Source organism: Mytilus trossulus, chromosome 9 (genome assembly GCF_036588685.1).
Source record: "Mytilus trossulus isolate FHL-02 chromosome 9, PNRI_Mtr1.1.1.hap1, whole genome shotgun sequence".
Classification (NCBI taxonomy): Eukaryota; Metazoa; Mollusca; class Bivalvia; order Mytilida; family Mytilidae; genus Mytilus; species Mytilus trossulus.
Window position 1 is genome coordinate 24,383,911 of NC_086381.1, and position 6,128 is coordinate 24,390,038.

Below are 6,128 nucleotides of genomic sequence, written 5' to 3' on the forward strand. Positions count from 1 at the left end.
TCTAGTTTAAAAATTGTGTCCGGTGACCCCGCCAACTAACCCAGATGACCGCCATGGCTATAAATAGAACATAGGGGTAAAATGCAGTTTTTGGCTTATAACTCAAAAACCAAAGCATTTAGAGCAAATCTGACATTGGGTAAAATTTTTAATCAGGTGAAGATCTATCTGCCCTGAAATGTTCAGATGAATTGGACAACCTGTTTTTGGGTTGCAGCCCCTGAATTGGTAATTTTAAGGAAATTTTGTTGTTTTTGGTTATTATCTTGAATTTTATTTTAGATAGAGATAAACTGTAAAAAGCAATAATGTTCAGCAAAGTAAGATCTACAAATAAGTCAACATGACCAAAATGATCAGTTGACCCCTTTAGGAGTTATTGCCCTGTATAGTCAATTTTTAACCATTTTTCGTAAATCTTAGTAATCTTTTAGAAAAATCTTCTCCTCTGAAACTGCTGGGCCAAATTATTTGAAACTTGGCCACAATCATCATTGGGGTATCTAGTTTAAAAATTGTGTCCGGTGACCCCGCCAACTAACCAAGATGACCGCCATGGCTATAAATAGAACATAGGGGTAAAATGCAGTTTTTGGCTTATAACTCAAAAACCAAATAATTTAGAGAAAATCTGACATGAAGTAAAATTGTTAATCAGGTCAAGATCTATCTGCCCTGAAATTTTCAGATGAATTGGACAACCTGTTTTTGGGTTGCGGCCCCTGAATTGGTAATTTTAAGGAAATTTTGCTGTTTTTGGTTATTATATTGAATATTATTATAGATATAGGTAAACTGTAAACAGCAATAATGTTCAGCAAAGTAAGATCTACAAATAAGTCAACATGAACGAAATGGTCAATTGACCCCTGTAGGAGATATAGACCTTTGTAGTCAATTTTCAATCTGCTTCCTTTGTTTAATATTCACATAGACCAAGGTGAGCGACACAGGCTCTTTAGAGCCTCTGGTTTTTTGAATTTTCATTTGACTTTTAAATTGAAATTTCAATCAAAATTAAGCTTACATCCATATGTTAGTTTATTCAGAATAAATATATAACATATATGTAAAAAAATCCTGCCTTGTACCTGTTTAATATGACAAAAACAGTTGGGCGTCTCCAGTTGAATAATTTGAGAACTTCAGAAAAAAATCAATTTCTTGTGATAAAATGGGGATCAAAATTGATTTTGACTATATTTTTCAATTTTGCTGATCAGAAGCCTTAACCAATTGGATGCTTGATCGAATCCTTTTCCAATTTTGTAAATGTTTCTTATTGTTGCAGTGGGCAAAATGGTGATCAAGATTATTCTTAACAATCTCTTCTATTACAGCATAGGAGTTATGGCCCTTGTGTACATAAACATTTAAGAATATTCATGTAGCCTCTAGTAGAGTCAAATATCTTTATTGTCAATTTTTGAATGAATATGATATGAAACTACTGCTGCACAGTGTAAAAGTAGTCTCATTCAAAAGTTAATTTCTTCACCAAAATAAATATGGCCGATAATTGGCAATAGTGAGACAGTCACTCATGCAGAAAGAACAAGTTGAAAGTTAATTTCCTAGTAACCTTTCTTTAACATAAAACACATGAACTAAAAAAATTGTAAGAAGGGTCTAAAAATGTCCAGCTTAATACATTATGCACACACTCATGATGATCAGAAGTAGAAAGGTCATTATTTCATCTCCTGCTGTTTATCAAGATCAAGAACATCAGAAAAGTGCTTTTTGAAACATTGGTAACTTATTGTTCATAGGATTTTAGTTGTGTAATTTCAATTTATTTGGTTATCCTTTCTTCTTCCAGTTTATTTCTGTAGTTTAGATTTCATCAAATGTGGGAAGTCTGTTCATATTTCTTTTTATAAAGTGTTGAACAACTTGTCCCTGATTTTGTAATACATGTTTAGATAAAATGGAATTGGTATATGCTATCCTATACAAACTATTTGTTCCTGAGATGATTTATAAATGGTTAAGAAAAAATATTGAAAAAGATGAAATGCATCATTCTTTGTCATTACTAGAGCCTTGTTGATGCACTGTGAATTGTTCTTGTTGTTGGTTTCATCACACAAAGTCCTTTGTAGAACAACAAATTGTAGAATTTCACTAGTATAACATGCGCTTGACGAATTGTTCCAATGAAAGAAAGGGCCTTGGTGGCCAAGTGGTCTATGTAGTTCTACTACTACAGTAATCACTAGCCAGTCAACACTGAGGTGAGTTCGAACATTTCTCGTGCTGGTGCCCTCAATTCCAATCTCAATTGACTAGGAAAGTCAGTTTTCCTATCGAAGTTCAATGATTTTCTCCTGACACTCCAGCTTCTTCCACAAATTAGCCCAAATTTTGTGCTTGAAAGTGGTATTAAAATACCAGCAATCAATCAATCCAATGAAAGACTCATGTCAAGTTTAGGTTTAATCTTAATATAAATATCTAAACCTTAAAACACGTCAATTATTCCTTTCAAGATCAAGAGATCAAGAGACTAATAGATCAATTCATTTGTCAACCATAGAGGGATGGAGGGAGAGAGAGTATGAGGCATGTAAACAAAAACCCAATCAAACAAAGTCTATCCTCAAAAATTTAATAGTTTGGCAATAAAAATTAAAAAAACATAAACAAAACAAATTATAATACTCAAAAATCCAATATTTCAATAATAAATGTTATTAAAACTATATTCTATACTCTTTACATTCAGAAGTTTCTGCAATATTCTTATACAGGTTTGGCAAAATAAATGCATTTTCAATTTTGATAGCATTGTTCGTTTGCAAAAATTTCTGAAATTTCAATTCATCTCACATTTTTCCAATAAAATATTCAAACAAAAATTGTAGAACTAACATTTGATGATAAATAGCATTTTTCATAATATGCGTAGCAAACGAAAACTACAGGCGCAAGGAGCAAAGCGCCTGCTTATATATATATAGCTTATCTGCTAAAATTTTTAAGTGTACAAATTGGTATATATCAATTTTAGAAAAGCATTGTAATCCTTAAAGGAAATGTACAACAGTATAAGATGGCAGTATAAGATACATTTTGTTCACAAATAAGATTGCCTAAAGCATTTAATGCACCAATCTACAAAAGAGTGGACATTATTTGTAGATTAAGTACACGTTATTGAATAAAAAAACAGTTGTATAAATATCATAACTTTTTGTAAATCATGAGGCATACATATAGCTTGTAATAAAATTGAGAATGGAAATGGGGAATGTGTCAAAGAGACAACAAGCCGACCAAATAAAAAAACAACAGCAGAAGATCACCAACAGGTCTTCAATGTAGGGAGAAATTCCGGCACCCGGAATTTATAATTACAGGTAAAAATATATAAGTCTCTTTCAGGTAAACTTTTGAATAAAATGACTAAAATGAAAGATTTATATTTTTATGATAAAAATTTCACGATTAAACTTAACTTAATCAGTTGTGCCATGTTCATATAATTTCATGTGATTAGATAAAAGCAGGCTTGATTTATAAAATTCATAACAACATTGAACAACATTGCTTAATCAATTGAAAATCATTATAATTGAAGCATAGATCATCTATATCAAACAAGCATTGTGATTTTTTTTTTACAGCATTTGAAAACATATTTGATTTTTTCTGGAATTATGAAAATTGTTCTTTAAATCATAAACAACTAAATGACAATCATCAAAATTGAAAATTACCATGTCATCCTTGTGTTTAACAGTAGTTAAGTATTCATAATTTTGTGAATAAATTTGTAAATGATTTGTCAAAGTATTAGATTGTGTAAAAACTTGATCAAGATTCCTCAATGCATACTTTAGTTATGATACATAGATAAATATACAATAATGTTTCCCCTAAGAGAAATAATAATGGCAATGTATGAATGAATCCCATTACAGCACACAATATAGTTCCCTCAAATGTCAAGAATATAGTTCCCTCAAATGTCAAGAATATAGTTCCCTCAAATGCTAAGAATATAGTTCCCTCAAAAGAATACACTAAAATTAAATGATTGACATTTTTTAATGATAATAAAACAAGTAACATTTGAATTTGGTTTTGATAAAGAATTCTTAGTAAAATTGAAGCAAAATGAAACATATTTCAAATTTCTACAAATCAAATGTAACATTTACATTTCTACAAAAGCAAAATGAAACAAGTTTTTTATATCCAAACAGAATGGTTTTGTAAAAATCAGTTTCAATTTAACTTTTCTTGACAAAATTAAGTTTGAAGTGAATTAGTACGCAACTGATAATCTGGACTAACAGAGAGATGGAAAGATGGGCTGATTCCTTTATACCACTAAAACTTAGTTTGCAGGGGGGTATAACAAACCCAGAAGTTATAAAAGAGTAGAAAGTAAGTGAGGAATGATGACCAAATGATAGTGCTGGTAATAGCTCACACTGGAGGTTTATGACAGGTTACCTTTACTTAAATAGAACAATAATATATAAAGTAAATATATATAAACACAAATAATCTTTAAATGTTATTATCAATTCATAAATATATAGTGAAAGTTATTATATCTGATCTCATTTAAGTAAGCATAAAATCCAATAAAATAATAAAATAAATGGTTTGTCCCTTGGCATTTTATATCTTTTAAATATGAAAGAAAAGTGTACAAGCTACCTGATTTAATTTGATCATGAAACAAACATTGCTAAGTAGAATATATCCCTCTATAAATCATATACACAATAACTAATAAAATACACTAGAAATAAAAAATAATGCTTTACATATAATCTGATTAAATTACAAATTCCTGTGTCTGTGATTTGCTTACTAGGATCTGACAACACTCAGTTCTACTTTCGGTTTTAAAGATCTATCTGGATTGTCTGGTTTTGTCATAATGATGCACACCTTCAAAAATTTGAAGGCTGAAATCTCTTTGACCGATGTAATTATTATCAGAACAGAGGGTAAAAATTTGAGTGTTGTCAGATCATATTAAGCGTAGCAAGGGAGTCGGGATACATGACCTGTATTATAAATATGTCAGTACGGCAAAAATATCAAGATTAGTTTTGGTACAGTACTAAAAACCACTATTTCTTTGCACATTCATTTCATAAAGAGTATCCTTTATAATAAGACTATATACATGATATAAGGGCCATGTTTAATTAAAATGAGATGAACTAAGCCTTATGGGACAGTTATCAAATCATTTTCCTCCATACAGAATAAGTTTTAACTTAACTAACCATAATTAAAAATAAAACCCACAAACATTTAACACAAGAAAAATTAAAGATTGTCAACTAAAACTAATACATGTATATGTTTAATGAAGTAAAAATATTAATGATACTATAACAACTGATGGCTTTCCAAACAGACAGTTGCAGAAAAAAAAAATGGTTTGGCTCCTCTATTTCCTTGAGGAATTTAGTAAAATCAATACATATATCATTATAACAACAGTCAAGAATTACTTGTATAAAGAAAATCTTGCAATCTTAGCACAAAATGATAACATAACAATTAAAATGGTTAAGTTAAAACAGCTTTGTAACAATCATAAACAAAAAAACATTCATCAACTTCTCATCACGGACAGTAAGCTTCTGTTTAATGTATTTGTTCAGTAAACTTTTGATTTATTCTAAATTTTGTAAGTTTAGAGCAGGTTTTTAATTCCATGAAATATCAATAATAAAATTGAGAATGGAAATGGGGAATGTGTCAAAGAGACAACAACCCGACCAAAATAAAAAAACACAACAGCAGAAGGTCACCAACAATACAACAATATCTTAAAACCAAGATTGACATTCCAGGAAGACAAAATTTGGCACAACCTTCATCTTTCTCTATTTCATGTATTTATAACTTTCAACTAAAATATAGAATTACAATTTGATTGATTGATTTGTGTTTAACAACACTTTCAGCACTATTTTGTTATTCTGTGTCTGTCATTTTTTATTGATCGAAGAGGCTAGAGTGCTTGGGTAGAACCACCAACCTTAGAAAAATAACATAGTATGATGATCCAATATTTTCAAATTTTTAAAACTATGACTACCTATATGTAACTAACTAATAGACATAAAATACATGTATATGAATAATTT

General features: G+C 29.9%; 1 protein-coding gene across 2 annotated transcripts in view; it reads left to right on the top strand.

Moving 5' to 3' along the window:
• Window positions 1–6,128, top strand: part of LOC134685355 (RAD51-associated protein 1-like) — a 205,371-nt gene that overhangs the window by 166,006 nt on the left and 33,237 nt on the right. The window lies entirely within an intron of this gene.